The sequence below is a fragment of the Alexandromys fortis genome, unplaced genomic scaffold (assembly GCF_014885135.2).
Source record: "Alexandromys fortis isolate MF-2015 unplaced genomic scaffold, M_Fortis_MF-2015_v1.1 scaffold_116, whole genome shotgun sequence".
NCBI classification, from domain to species: Eukaryota; Metazoa; Chordata; class Mammalia; order Rodentia; family Cricetidae; genus Alexandromys; species Alexandromys fortis.
In genome coordinates, this window is record NW_026067998.1 from 698,585 (window position 1) to 715,825 (window position 17,241).

Below are 17,241 nucleotides of genomic sequence, written 5' to 3' on the forward strand. Positions count from 1 at the left end.
TAGGATAGCCCAAGTTGTATCTTCCGTATTATCTTAAATACTTGAAAAGCTTTGAATTATCATTCAGCACCCATACCAATCTTTTCTCAGTGCATCCTGTATTCAAATATGAAACAATCACCACAGAAATCTTAATTTGCATTATACTTAATAGCAGTGGTAATAAAGGATGAGGTTTAAGTCATAGACATTCATTATTATGTGTTACAGGAAGTGGGTACTCCTCTAAGAACTTACTGAACTTGTCTTAGAGGGGGAAGATCATTGGCCAGCTAAACAATCATTGCATTAATTCCCAGATGCACTACAGTTCTGATCCAAAGTCGCTGTAGCCCTTGTCCTGCGGATCTGTTCTAAGTCTGGTCATCTCCCTTAGAAAACAAGTCACTTCTTTGTAAAGTATACACTTGTTCTGATTTAGTCTAAATTATGTCTTTGCAGAATTGCTCAGAGATGTCTCATTTGTGTTGTTCTTTCCCTTGTAGGGTTTTCAAACACAAACTTTTAAGCCAGTAAAGTGTTCTATACATTAACTTCCTCCCTGGTTCTAGTGACCAGAACTCACATGTGAAGAAGTGGCAGGGGCGAATCAATTCTGTGGGAATAGAGGTCTTCTATGACGATAGATAGAATGCAATTTAGATTTTTACATATACAACCTACAGTGCTCTCTCTCTATACTGGAAGGGGGACTGTGGATATAATATTATGTGTTTAAGTTAAAAAAAAATAAAGAAAAGAGCAATGTGACAAGAATCAAGAATTCCATTAATGGCATGGATTAAGAGGTACATAAATACAAAATATATATGTGTGGATAGTTATGAGTGAACCTGGGGGTTTGGTGGAAATCAGTGGTTGAAGTGATAGTGGCAGGGATTTAAAGTTACCTGTGAAATGTTTGCAGGGTTATTACCTAAGCCCCAGTTGATGGGATATAAAATATGGGAATAATTTTACTAAAGTGAATTCATGAAGAACCGAATGATGGGGAAAGAAGCAGGCAAAAGCAATGTGTAGGATTCCCAGGCTCCTCAGAAGAGATGCTTGTGTGTGTCTTGCTAATGAGTGCCTAGAGATGGGCCTTCATTTTTTTAAATTAATTAATTAATTAATTTATTAAAGATTTCTGTCTCTTCCCCACCGCCGCCTCCCCTTTCCCTCCCCCTCCCCCAATCAAGTCCCCCTCCCTCGTCAGCCCAAAAAGCAATCAGGGTTCTCTGCCCTGTGGGAAGTCCAAGGACCACCCACCTCCATCCAGGTCTAGTAAGGTGAGCATCCACGAAACTGCCTAGGCTCCCACGAAACCAATAGGTCCAGTAGAATCAAAAACCCGTTGCCTTTGTTCTTGAGGTCTCAGTAGTCCTCCTTGTCCGCTATGTTCAGCGAGACCAGTTTTGACCCAGGCTTTTGCAGACCCAGGCCAGCTGGCCTTGGTGAGTTCCCAATCCCCATTGTCTCAGTGTATGGGTGCACCCCTCCCGGTCCTGAGTTCCTTGCTTGTGCTCTCTCTCCTTCTGCTCCTGATTTGGACCTTGAGATTTCAGTCCGGTGCTCCAATGTGGTTCTCTGTCTCTGTCTCCTTTCATCGCCTGATGAAGTTTAATATTCAGGAGAAATATTCAGGATTTTCTTTGGGTTCTCCTTCTTATTTAGCTTCTCTAAGAACCCGAATTATAGGTTCAATGTCCTTTATTTATGGCTAGAAACCAAATATGAGTGAGAACATTCCATGTTCCTCTTTTTGGGTCTGGCTTACCTCACTCAGGATGGTGTTTTCTATTTCCATCCATTTGCCTGCAAACTTCAAGAAGTCCTTGTTTTTTACTGCTGAGTAGTACTCTAATATGTATATATTCCATACTTTCTTCATCCATTCTTCAATTGAAGGGCATCTAGGTTGTTTCCAGGTTCTGGCTATTACAAACAATGCTGCTATAAACATAGTAGAGCATATACTTTTGTTGTGTGATAAGGCCTCTCTTGGGTATATTCCCAAGAGTGGTATTGCTGGGTCCATGGGTAGGTTGATCCCAAATTTCCTGAGAAACCTCCACACTGCTTTCCAGAGTGGTTGCACAAGTTTGCATTCCCACCAGCAATGGATGAGTGTACCCCTTTCTCCACAACCTCTCCAGCAAAGGCTATCATTGGTGTTTTTGATTTTTGCCATTCTGACAGGTGTAAGATGGTATCTTAAAGTTGTCTTGATTTGCATTTCCCTGATCGCTAAGGAAGTTGAGCATGACCTTAGGTGTCTTTTGGCCATTTGAACTTCTTCTGTTGAGAGATCTCTGTTCAACTCAGTGCCCCATTTTATAATTGGGTTGATTAGCCTTTTACGGTCTAGTTTCTTGAGTTCTTTATATATTTTGGAGATCAGACCTTTGTCAGCTGCGGGGTTGGTGAAGATCTTCTCCCAGTCAGTGGGTTGCCTTTCTGTCTTAGCGACAGTGTCCTTCATTTTTTTATAAATATTTTTCTAATTTTTTTAAATGCTGCATTCAGTTTTAGAAATTTTGAACTCAATGTGTCTCCACAAGTTCAGGTGTCAGATAGTCACAGAAGATGTTAAACATATTCTTTTATTGTTTTTGAAGTGACAATTGACCCTGGAAGTCAATTCAGTATGTCAGGATCTGACAAGGCAATTTCCGAGAGGCGGTGTGCCTCTAGATGTCAGATACACAGTATCTAGACAGATTTCAAGAGTTTAGATTCTCCTTTACATCGACTCTGAAGCATAACCCCAGGAAAAACCCTGCTACAATCCTCATGACCAATTCTATCAGCAACTTTAAGAAATATAGTAGAAAATGATGGTAAAATTGCCATGCTGTTTAACCAAAGGACATGCTATGCTGATCGTTAATTAAACGTTTAATATACAGATGTCCTCAGTTTTTTCATTTTATTTCCTCTTCTCCCATACACTACATTCAAACTGCAGTTTCTCCCCTTCTTCCACTCCCCCTATTCCTGCCATCCTCCTTCTCCCCCAGAACCACAGATTTTCTATTTCTTTTCAGAAAAGAGCCGACCACCCAGTGATATCAACTGACCACAGCTGAATAAGATGCAATAACACCAGGAACAAATCCTCAGATCAAGCCAGATGAGGCAAGCCAAAAGGAGGAAAATTTCTTAAGATCAGACAAAGTGGTAGCAGACCCCCCTGACACACACGCACACATGCACACACACACGCACACACACACACACACACACAAATCCAAACTAAACAATCATAACATATACACAGAGGACTTACAACATGTTTCCTAATACTCTATTTTGTCTGATTTTTTTCCTTACTCATTCCCTGGGAATAAAATTACCATGTTCATTAAAGAAATGTCACACAGATGAAATAAGATAATTTATGTAAAAGACTTGAAACGATGCCTATAAGTATTTAAAATATTAAATATTATCTTCATTACCTAGGGAGTACATCAACATTGATCAAACAAGTTTACACTAATAGCATAAAAAGAGGAATGAATGAGGGAAGGAGATTTTACACAGCAGCAAAATGAGCTCTCATCAGTGTAAGGAAGCTTCAAGTAGACACTACAAAGTAGACTTAGATAGAAGATAAAGTGGACACATCATAGGTAGCTCAGAGTAACATTTTTTGAAAAGAGCTCAGATTGATTTATCTACAAAAACAAGAAATCCTGAGTAAATACTTCCTGAATTCATCAAAAACATTGTTAGTAAATTGCCATAAAAGTTCCTTCTGGGACACTTCTTATCCAGTAAGTTGAGCATATCAGCCAGAAAGTTTGCAGGACCTACAGGTTTGTTGAACCTTTTGGGTTCCTTTAGTTCTAAGTGCATAGTTAAAAAAAATTAAAGTCCATTTGTTTAGAAACTTGGGATTTGATTTTTTTTCCCACTGTGATTACAATGAACAGAACTCACCGCTCAGCTAGGTAGGATGTGACAATGTAAGATAAAACAGGACTTAAGCATGGCTTTAAACATATCACAGAGCAACCACTGGAATCCAAAGTGAAAATGGAAATGGAAATTGTGGGAACTAAATAAATCAGAAGCCTATAGTTAAATGCCACCAGAAACAATCACTGCTATTCCCTACTAAAAGTCAAATTAAAATTGAATCACTAATTTAGCAAGCGTTAATGACAAAATTTATTTTTCTTTTAAGTAAAGTTATTTTTGTCCTTGTAAAAGTTATGACACCCTGACAGACTAGGTGTTAAGAGTTTTCCCTCACTCAATGTAAAGCTTAAAGGCAGATGTTTATTCTGAATAAGAAAAATCACACAAATTTTACCAGTCAGACACTTCGCTATTTCTCTAGATTTTGAAAAGGTAAGTACTATGTTACACTTTGTCAAAGCTAAACATTTTAGGATTGAGTGAAACTGAAAACATAACATTACAATAAGCCGTATTCAAAAGTATTAGTTAGCATAATATTGATTTTTGCAATATCCATTTGGTAAAGTTAACCTAGATCTATGTTGGTGTGAATTCCATATTAGTATTCAAGAAAAGTAGCACAGAAATTCCCACTTTAAAATCTTGGGAATGAGACATAAGTGGGTTTTTGATACATCTTTTATATCAGTTGAAATACCACACACATGTGTGTTTATCTATATGTATTTTGGGAGAGAGATAAAGAAAGCAATGTAAGAAAGAATGAAAGAAAGAAAGAAAAAAAGAAAGAAAAAGAAAGGAAGGAAGAAAGGAAAAGAAAGAGGAAGAGAGAAAATGGGGAGATACATAAGAAAGATCAGAAGATAAAAGATGAGGAATTATGTCATTACATATTCATTTCAAAAAATAAATATTTAAAAAGCAACAAGCACTGCTTCTTTAATCTCCAAAGAACAAAACTATGTTTTAAAATATTGAAAAGGAATATTAAATGGCTTTATAGAGTATTGTGAGCTCTAGGAATTTCACACATACCAAGGCAATGATTCCAGCACACGTCTTTCTCCCCTCATTCTTATGTTTACATGTACAACTGATCTGTACTCATTATCAATAACTATCAAAGGAATTTCTGTGTCAAAAATATTGAGGTCTTTTGTCACTAAAGAGATCTAAACTAATCTGCATTATAGTAAAGATTTTTATTAAATGTTATAATTATCTTATAAATCTTGGAATATCATTAGTTAGTTGGAAAACAACCCAAAATGTCTAAATACTTATTTGCTCTTCTTAAAATAAAACAAAATTGATCATTAAATTACATAAAACTTTAAAACAGGAGATCCATTTATTTATTTTAAAGATTTTTATTCATGTTTTAAAATGTTTGGTTGGTTATATCTTTTGTGAGAATCAAATCAACATTTTTTTCAAGTGATTTCAATGTCCAATAACCCAGAGGAAGAAATAAGTTTCATCAGTCAAGTACTTCAGAGTACATTTTTCTATATCTTTGGCTGTTGTGATCTCACTCCTGATAAAATTAAAAGCATTTGAATCTTTAAAGTAGGAAAACAGTTCATGGCACCTTCCTATAGATAGTCCTCCAAAGATAATGTTGAATATTCAAAGGCCCTTATAAACCTTCAAGAATTACAATTACTTAAGGATAACAAAAGAAAAATGACTTTTATATTCAATTAATTAATTCCATACTAAAATGTAGGGATATTTAACTATGTGTTGGCGAGATTAAATCATTTTAAAGGTCTAAGTTCAACTATTTGCCCAAACAAATGTGATCTAAGACCTTAATTCTGTGTCTGAAAACAAAAATAAAAGACATTTCAAAGAACTGGTAGAAGAGATCTGTACATCCAAACCTGTGTTAGCACTCCCGAAGTTTTCACTCACAACGTAGAACTCCCCATACTACATCATAGTTAAGCAGAAACTACAGCAACTGGAGTGGATTTGTTCCAGTTAATTTGTTTTAAGGTTTTTATTTGTTATGGTAAGAGACAAAAAGGCCTTAGCAAATTAAAGCAAAGCTTCTCCTTGTTCAACCATTGAAAAATCATTAAGCAGGGCTTAAGACATAAAAGAAAGACCGTGTGCCTGTCCAGTTCTAAAGAGTAAAGAAGACAAATGAGGAGTTGATCTGATATCCGAAGCTCTATCCAATACTCCCCTATAGGAAAACGTAGTAGAAATAAGACTTTAAGCTTATGGTGATATCACACTTCTGCTGGCTGTCCTGAGCAGGACTTCAGCCATTTCATCTGTATTTAGCCTTTTTTGTTTGCTTTGCATCTGCTGTTGTGACAGTCACACAGTCTTGGGCAAAGAAAGCTTTATCTGTATCCCAAGCTTGCAGAAAATAATAACGGAGCAAACACTTCTGCACAAAAGCCTCCTTGAGTTCTTTAAATTGCTTTTTGACAAAGGGAGAATGACACTAAGCACTCCATAAAGAACAAAAGCAATTTTTCATGCTGTGAAATTCAAATGTTAATTTGCCCATTCCAAGAAATATCATCGCTGTATAATCAGTAATATCCTGTACTAACTGTTTTTGGGTGTAGTCCAGTGTGTCTTGGCCACTAAATATCTTTTAAAGATAATTTGCAATTGCATAGAAAACATAAAAAAATTAATATTTCACTAGGTAATAAGGAAAATAAAACAATCCTAATCAGACTAAGAGTATAAGCTAATCTTCCGTATCTACTCTGATCATTATATTACTGATTGTTTTTCTAATTTTACTAAAGACAAGAACATCTTTATTAAGGATATTTTTAAATAATACGGCAAATGAAAAAGAACATGTTTCAGCAGTTGATGAAATGATGAAATTGCTGTGTAGTGTGCAGTGTTTACTCAAATTTTACATGAGTGTCAGTAATTCCTCAAAGTTGTAAAATGGATGGCATAATATTTGATATAACATACTTGAAATAAACAGTATCAAACAAAATAACTATATTAAAATTTTTAGTTTTATATTTGTGACCCTTTAAACTTTTTAGATCATTACTCATGTTTTGGAAATGTGGAAATCATGAGCTTAGGACCTAGTATTTGAATGCCAACCACTCCCTTCCTGAGCTCTGTCCCCAGAGATTTCTGTAGTCATTATTTTGAGACCAGTTATCACTAATTGGCCAGACAGTTCTTAACTCACTCTGATGCCAGACAGTAATCAAATGTTTGATCCTTCTGACCTAACACAGTTTGTCTCCCAGTACCCCTGTTGGCTGGTTGCTCACAAAAACACAACACAAGCTACAGGATCTGATACTTCTAACCTACTAAGTCCCAACACATAAAAAAAATCTTGACATAACATCTTTAAATATTAAAAAAAATTGTATACATTTATGATATACAATGACATACTGTAAGCTGCCCATGGCTAATAAAAAGTTTACCATGGTAAAGTAAATGAGCACATCTATTATTGCACAATGTTTTACTCTCATTCAACAGTTAAAATGTATTCATTTAGGTCAAATCCCAAATACCATGTATATCTTTCCCATAGACTTGGTATTACATAGTAAATCTCTCGAAAGATTCATTGTGCATTATCTACTGTGTTGTTCCCTCTCAGCTAAGTTTCTCCCTGTTCTCCATAACTCCATCCCCTCTTACCCACTGCTTTATTCCTCATCTCTATATACTTGATTTTGTTGTTTAGAGTCTACATGTGAGATCAATGATGTTTTTCTGTCTTTCATCTTCTGTATTACTGAGCATAGTATCTTCTAGGTGTATTCGTGTTGAGGTTAGAGGCAGGATCTCATTCCTTTTTAAGCCAGAAAAAGTTTATATTGTGTATATAACATATTTTCCATTATTCCATAGAATTCATAGGTTGTTTCTATATATTGACTATTGTGAATAGTACTACAGTAAACATGAGAATGTAGATACCTCTATGAGGCAAGGATTTCATTTCCCTTTTGATTTATGCCCAGATGAATCGATGCTGGATTTTTTGCCAATTCAAATTTTTGTCTTTAAAGATAACAATTATGTTCTCCCTAGTGTTAATTTGAACCTACATTCTACATAACTTATAGAGTTCCCTTTCTTTTGTATCCCAGAATATGTTTTTCCTCATACACTTTGACAATAACAATTCTAATGAGTATAGATTGATAATATCATACTGATTTTTATTTGTTTCCTTATCAATTTATAATGGTAAGCACCTCACAAAACAACTATTGATTTTCATGTAATCCCCATCAATTTGTTGTTTCCCAGTTAACTGTGAAATTTTCATTTTCCTCTTAATTTAATCATCTAAACAAAGGGATATTTCATTATTAAGTATCCCTCTTAGTTGTTCCTTCATTACTCATGAAACAAAATGTTTGTAGTGAGAGGTTATTCTTTCTTTCTTGGTCACTTAGATCCAAAATAATCACACAGAAACTATATTATTTTCAATACTGCTTTGCAGATAGATTAAGAGTATTCTTAGCTAGCTCTTATAACCTAAACTAACCAATCTCCATTTATCTGTGCATCAACACAAGGTTGTGGCCACTGACAACGCTTTGTTGGACTCTGGAAGAGGTGTCTGTCTCCTGTGGCAGCTACATGGTTTCTTAGTGACCCAGCCTTTTTTCTCCCATTATTCAGTTTAGTTCTCTACTCTGCCCTATCACAGGACAAAGTAGCTTCTTTATTCATTAGGTTTTAAGAGCAACACATATACAGAAGGACATCAAATGTTTTTAAGGCAGATATATGTATATTGAAAAACAATTAAGACAAATTAACATATATCATTGTAAATAATTATCCAGCTTCTTCCTACGTGCCATTTTTTCATCTTAAACTACCAATTCTCCATTGTACCTAAATACCTTTTCTCCCTCCTTTGCAAGTTTCAAGGTAAGTAGGAACATGTGATTTCTCTTTTACTTTACTTACTTTTTAATTGATGCTGTGTAAATGACATTATTACCTACTTTTTCATGAACAGTATTCCACCATGTTTATAAATCAGGACTTCTAAACACTGTTCTCACTGATGAATACTTGGATTAATTATATAGTTTGGCTACTAGATACAGCAATAAGTACAGAATTATAGTTATCTCTTTGACATTTGTTTTCTAGAAAGTCCTTAGGGTACATATGCAGAATTGGGACTTCTGAATCATCTGATAATACTATGTTTAGTGTTATTCTCTTGCATTATAAAACAGAGTACCACTACATTACTGAGATTCTTGAAGTAATAATTTCAGTGAGTTTCTTGTCTCTGTCTCTAAGCAATTGGGACTGCAGGTTCTTGATAGTACAACTAGCTACACTGTAGCTTAATTTACATAACCCTCATTATTATTGATATTGATCCCTTCTTCATTCCATAGTTGGTTCTTCTTGAAAAAAGAGTCTATTTGTTTGCTTCGTTTATTCCTAGATTTTGTGTTGTTGAGGTGCTTTAATTGGATTATTTTATTATTATTATTTACTTACTTTATTATTATTTTATTCTTTCTATTATTGGTACTAATATAACAGTTGTATAGCTTGTATGTTTTCCTACTCTGTAGATTTTTCTTCATCTTATTGCCTATTTCCTTTGTTTTGAAGAACTTACTGAGGTCAACATATCGCACTTATTCCATTTTGCCTAGTTGCTTAGCTGTTTAAATATCTTAGCTCTTTGTAGTCCGCTACACTACTTTCAACATTATACACTTTTAGTGAACATTTATTAGAATGTACTTTTATAAGTACTCTAAATTATACCAACAAGAGCTTCTCAGGAGATTTTTTTTTTTTTTGTCCATACACATAGGTGAGTCAGCTTTTATGCTAGGTGCTGAAGTGTAACTTCATCTTCTTTTCTTCCAACCTTAGTTCCAAGCTTGGGTCTTTCTCCACGTGATATCCTCCACTCTGCTTTCACTCATCATCTCCCCTGTGTTAGTGCATTGCTGCCCAGCTCACCCACTTAGATCTCTGTCTTCACTTTTGCTTATTCCTACCATATCACTAATCCTGATGAAATTAAACCCATTTATTTTACACTCTTTGTCAAAAGCTTCTAAAGTTTTTTTTTTTTTTCAGTGTAAACCATTTGCACTGTCTGGGAAAGGGGTTCAAAAGGGCACACAAAGTCAGACAATCGAACATACTTACCCTCTGGCTCCATCCCCTAAAGTGTTGCCAAGTCACAGGAATGAACTCAACAAATATGCTGCTGCTCTGAGCAAAAACCTACTTTCCCTCTCATGTTCCACGGAATCTCCTGCAGATCACCATAATAACATAAAACTTGTCTATGTAAGCATTGCTAATGTGCCTCTTACCCCCTCAAGTACTTAATAAAATTTTTGAAGGAATTGACAATATATGTTAGGAAATGACAAATCAATATCTGAAATTTTAGACTAATATATGTGGAAGGTGAAAACGATTGTGTTTTTCCCATAATATATGAAATGCAGAACATTCAATTTATTTTGAGCATGAAAGAGTATTATATACAATTCTACCTCAATTAGTGATATTGGAAATATTATTTATTCCAATAGCTTCTTCCTGGGCAATTTTGATGAAATAAATCATGTAGAGAAATATAAGCTACTGTAATGGGTAAGAACACTTCTATCTCTGATCTCAGTCTATTAATTTCCTGATATTATGTGTTGCAGATTGTTTTAATATATAGGTAGTGTGCTTGCATATTAGCCTAAATTATACCTTTTCTAAGATAATTATACTTGAATCTCAGTTTGGCTATTTAGAGAACAGGTACTTAAATCAGTTCTGCTAATACTATCTGAAAATAAATTAAGGATGGTTTTATTATTGAACAGCAAAGTTCAAGTCTGCGAGCCTCTATGTGCAATACCTTCATGCAGAGTGCACTGCATGGTCCTTACAAATGAGCATGTTTTTTTCTGAAAGGTTGGTGCAGGGTTACCATAATGGAGGAGAGTCTGGTCACTTATGATACTTTAGCAAATGTGTTTGGGGAAAATTTAATAAGACTATAAAATATTTTTCTGAACCAATACACCTTTTAGAGATATTGCAGAAGCAATGATTCATGAAGGTCCTTTTGATTGGTTGTAACTATGTTACTCTTCCTCTACTACAAAGCTTCCCAACATGTGGGCTGAGAACCTTTTGGGGCTTGAATATCCCTTCCACTGGGGTCGCATCAGATAGCATGGATGTCAGATGTTTACATTACAATTCATAACACGAGTGAAATTAAGGCTATGAAGTAGCAATGAAAATAGTTTTATTCTTGAGGATGACCACACAACATGAACTATATTAAATGGTCACAGCATCAGGAAGGTTGAGAACCACTCTCTGAGTAGTACCTGGTAGTGCCTAGTAGTACCCTATGTTCCAAAGGAAATATTCCTTTAGCTTTGAAGAGTGTTATCTTTAATAATATGTATTTAAAAAAAAACAACTGAGTAAATGGTTTTGAAATATTTCTTAAAGTTAAAAAAACTCAAAAACAAATATACATTTGAATATCTCTTCTGATTGTGAGAGAGCAATACAGATACTTGCTTCCTGTTTTGTGACTCAGGCCTTCCTCTGCAGAGAGACAGGACAAGCTTTTGACATAGGAGATCCATGGCGGCCCATTCTGCCACCTGCAGTGACCAAACTGTTACCTGCTAGTCAGATTTTTAAACTGTTAGCAAATTGCATCAGAGAAACCCATCATCGTTTGAAAATTACTTAAATTACATGAGTAGTTTTTTAGAGTAAACATAATAGTAATGGCACATCTCTCAAAAAGACATTAAGTAAAATAATGCATTTAATCAGTTCATCACAGCGCCAGGCAGAAAGCGAGCAATTTGCACTTGTGTTGTCAAACCTTCTTGGCCTATTTTCTTTTTAATTTTGTCCCTCCTACTTTTCTGTTTTGTTTGTTTTATTTTGCTTTTCATCTAATCCAGTGAGACTCAACCAGGGACAAGATTGCCCCCTGGGAATGTTTCACAATGTCTGAACAAAATTTGGATTGTCACAAATATGAGAGAAAAGTTACTGGAAACCAATGAGCATGAGGCATCCTACATGCCCCACACGGGGCTTATGTGAACAACCCACCACTGTATCCAGGTTCCAAATGATCGGTTACATTATGACCTTATCCTAACATCTCACCTTTTCCCATTTATTCACCCTCTCGTTTCCATCTTTCGCTTCCTCTTTTTCATTACTTCATTTTTCTCTCTTTCCTTTCATAATGTTTAAGTAAGCATTAAGCCTCATGTTTTATATTGTTTTCTGGGTACAAAATTTTTCCTTGGGGGGAAAAATGAGCCTCATCATTTTAATGCTGATGTGGAGAAAGGCGATCTGTCCGTCACAGGCCCTGAACATCTATGAACTTCCTCGTTGAATGTACCAGATGGCAAGAGTTATCATCCCAAGACACTAGGCAGTTTTAAGAGCTAGTCAAGCAAATAACTACGTAGGTCAAAGTGATCAGAGCATGCCAGCAGTGCGAACGCTTGCTCCTCAGGAGAGGAAGACTGGCCAGTGGTTACTGCCCACGATTATAGGCAGATTATTGGCACTGGGACTGGCCTTACTCGGCAGTGTTGTAAGGTGTTGGTCATACAGCCTTTTTGAGGATTCCTCATGACACCAAGCGAGACTTTTCTATGCTGATGCCTATCCTGCTTATTTACCTCTGAGCAGCAGACCATGCTGCTGTGATCTGCCAAGTCTTATTTGTATTTACATCTAGTGTGCAAGGTTTCCCTGTAGCTAGCTAGCTATTCTATTCGAGGTGAGGACTTTACTACTACATAACTGGACAACCAGTGAACATGAAGGTGTCTCCCTGCACACATCATGTAAGTATTTCTATCCTTTTACCTAGTTCTTCTTCCATTCTCCGAGAGTAGAATTCATGGGAGAAATTTATTTCATCACCACATGTGATCATCATGGTCGTCATTGCCGCCAGAATCAGAGACAATCACAAATGAAGGAATTGGATTAAGTATAGATTGCTTCGGCTCTACAGCCCATAGATGTCCTAATCACCAAGCTAAGCAGTAGTACCTCCGTACCCTCAGATTCCCTTCTATCTGTGGAGGAGAACTATTTCCTACCTTTAAATCTGCTGCCACCTCTGTCTTAGCTTATAATGATTCTTTAAATATGTATGTGGTTGGAACTTGGCAACACTGTCAATTTCTTAGGGGTTTTTAGCCAACTTCTGCATTGGCCTACTAAAACCTAGAATATTCCTCAAATAGAGTAAGTTCTGTAGTTTTTATTAATAGTGGGAAAATGTATCTTATTATGGCAGGTATAATTTTTGCGAGCTCTAAATATACCTTTGAGGCTGTGTAATCTCTTCTTAGCTCATTCTAAGTTTCAGGCATCAGACCTTTTGACAATTGGACTGCGCAAGTCACTTATTCATTGCCAAAGACAGGCTATGACCATCTCCCTGTGGACTCATCATGACACTCAAATCAGGAAACACACACACATAAACACACACAAAATAATTACTGGTGGGGACTATATTTTTGTTTGTGATTATTTCATTGATTCAGCTGTGTATCATTGTTCCCTTGAATTTGTGTTTTCTACTCTTTCTACTCTCATTTAAGATGTACAAAGTTCACTGCAAAATCTGTTTTACAGATCACCTCAATATTTAAATAATAAGCTGTAACATAGCACAAATTGAAAGAAACCCATAGCAAAATTCCTTACTTGTTACTTGAAATTTAAAACTGTCGTTGTCCTTTACTGAGTTATAGGAAGGAAAAATGACACAGGACTCTTGACATACTTCTTTCCTGTTGGCTTTGTTCCTCAAAGTAGTTTATCGTAAATTCTTTTCCAGAATTAATGTTTTAGAGCAGTGCTTCTTCACCTTCCTAATGTTGTGACCCTTTAATACATTTTCTCATATTGTGCTGATCTCCCCACAAACAAAAAATATTATGCTGCTATTGCATAGCTGTAATTTTGCTACTATTATTAGTCATAATGTAAACATCTGCTATGTGATGCTCAATTGGGGTGGTGACCCCCATTTTTAGAGCCACTGTTTAAGAGGGATCAGAAGAGTAACATTGTATCTTTGAGATAAGTAGGCTGCCATTAAGTTCTGTTGGGAATTATTGGACCCTCTCATGACTTCTGTTCAAAGAACAGCATTTTCCCCTCTCATATTTTAATATTTTCAATCTCAAAGCTAATTAGAATATGTTAGCTAATTCATCTGACTTGTTAAAAACTAATGTTTTAATAATTTTTATTAAAAAATCAACATTCTAGTTTTTAAGAGTCTTTAATGTAAAGCCATGGATGGAAATTTTGGAACAAGCAAAGACATTTTCAAGAGCTACATGTATGATAAAAAATGATTTCTGAATGTTTAAATTCATAATAATTGGTCAAATCAAAAGATTTTGCCAATCTAACTTTACCTATTATATAGAGCATGTTTTCATAAATAGTAAATGTAAACATAGAAAACAAGAAAGTAGAAGTGGAGAAATGACTTCATAAATGTTACTTGTCTGATCTGGCACATCATTGCTGTATAAAATCCATTTGACATGCCTTACACTGTGTGTGGCTATTTTTGAGTATTGTAAGTTCTGCTGAACTCATGATCTTTAAGAATTTGGATTACTGCTGTATACTTTGCTCACTTATGCATTTAATTATGGGCATTGGTTAAACTTGTGGATACATTTCTTAAACAGAAGAAAACTTTGGATACATAGCTCCACACTACAGACAATTGAATGCCTAATAACTTGGATAGAACATCATGGCTTACTGGAAAAAAAAATCTTTAAGCCATACTTTCCTATCTGGCATCTGGCTTCTAACTTCCAATTCTCTGCTGTGTTTATTTGACTTGGATTTTGAGCCATTTAAGTGACAGTATGTGTTCGGCCATGTCTAGTACATTGAGGGATAAATGGCCTCTAATCAACTTCTTCCACAGTGCTAATGATTTCCTGGGAATAAGCTAGCACATGGGGTACTACACTAGTTCTTTCTGATCCCTAGGGTACCATTTAGAAAATAGCTGCAGCAATGGGCTAGATGGAACCCCAGGGTTCTGAGAAAGTGAATTGCAGATTCTTAGGTACCTAGCTTACTCCCATGACCTGACTACAAACGGGGAGGCAGGCAATTCAGTTTGCTCAGAGCACTGACTTGTATTAACTGTTCTAAACTTCTGAGAACTTGTATGTAAGTTTCCTCAATATTACTTGCCATTTAATACTTGAAAAAAAAACCCACATTTCTAGGCATGTTTCTCTTCTTGCCTTAGTTTTGTAAGCATCTGCCCTTTCGGCTCTTTGAAGTAATTTCCCTTGCCTTACCTTACAACTGAAAGGATCGAAGTAAGTTTGGGACAATATCATTGACAACAGTTTTGATGTTGAAATGAAAGTGTGATGCAATGTTTTGATTTTCCCAAGTGTCCTGGGACACTTTACAGCGCTGCAGTAACTAAATCTCGGAGTTTATGACCTATGTAAGATGTAGACAGGCAATACATTGTATGATTCCTCTTAAGATATTTAAATCAGTAGAATATGCAATACAGGAAATGTGGCTTCTGGACCCATAAATAAAATGGGAGCTGAAGTAGAGTCCAACCCAGAACTTCATTTCAGTGCCTTCTCAACACTCATTAGAAAAATTGTCTTTGAAGGTAGTGGCAAATAGAACAGAGACCTTCCTCTGATCAATGTATCAAGGATAAAAGTCTGGCGTTCTCAGCACTTAATAGGGCATATATACTATATTTTTCCACACAAGAGATCTCCATAGGAGTTAACTTCAAGGAAACAATGTTTTCTGGGAACAGCAATATAACTGGACATGTGAAGTCAAGACAGCTGTGACAATATCTACAAGATCAGTCAGACTAACCCCCAGCACGGGCAGGACAAGTGAGCATATTGAAGTTATTGACAGTTGATAGTCTCTGTGAGAGAGTTGGTTTTCTTCAATGATATGACCCTGGGTAAATGTATCACAATCCAGGGAAGGCTCCATCCCCAAGAGTAGCTATCCAACACAAATTGACTTGATGACTTTTAAAAAAGAAAAAGAAAATTGAGAATTTGCACACGAAGTAATGACAGTATATCTAGAAGCCATTATGGTCTGAAAATGATTAAAAATATTGTATGGGATTTTCAAAGAATTACTACAATATTATTTTAGAAAATGAGGTTTTATTGGGGTGAAGGTCAAAGGAGGCCGGAAGACATAGGTTTCATGCCACTTTTCTTAAATGCTATTTTGTCTACCTTGCAATATTAACCTCTTATGCTTTCCTATGAATGAAGACTTTTTTCACAGACAGCATATTAGTTGCAGAATCAAGGTAAAAAAACAAAATTTAGGTTTGAGGGCTCTTGAGTTAAAAAAAAATATCAAAGTAAAGCCCACAGAAATTTTTATAGAAATCTATTAGAAGTAATTGTAGGTATTATTGGGATCCTGGATTTTACACCCAACATTTGCTATACTATTGAATATTTTTATGTTCGGGCAGATATATAAATTTCCAGAAAGACGAACTATCCATCAAAGAATATGAAATTCTAAAACTGTCAAAATAAAAATGACATTAAAATATTTTTATCCTCTATATGTACTCATGTTGAGAAATAATATTTAATATATTATATTCCAATGTGTAGACATAAATTTGTCACTGCACATTTTATATATTTGTATATTCTTATATGTGCAGGCATATGCATTTAGGAGTATATAATTACAAATGCATACAAATTGGGTAATGATTATGCAATAATACCACATACATCTCATATAAGTAAGGTGCTTATGATATTTCAGAATTCATTCTTTTTCTTCTTTACATGCACGTTCCTTTTAAAAATACATGCTTCTATTTTTTTGACTGTAAAAGATATATTAGGGAAAAAAAGATATATTGGGCAGCACTTTGAAAGTAGAAAGATCTACCATCACATTTTCTGGCAACTGTCAAGAGCCTATGTTTCCTTCCGGAAGATCAATGTTTATAAATCACTTTTTTTTTTAAGCACGCACTTAACAGACACCATATCTTGAAACATCACAATATCCCTGTAATAGTAAAAAGAGAAAATGGCATTCTCTTTCTTGATAAAAATCTGAAGCCCTTGCTTGAATTACTGAAACACGGCGATACCTGACAAAAATCACCATGATGTTAGAACAACAACTATAACCTTGGGCGCAGTGTTCTCACTCCTGCGGCTGCAATCGTTCTTTTCGTACAGTTATTGTCCTTTGCGT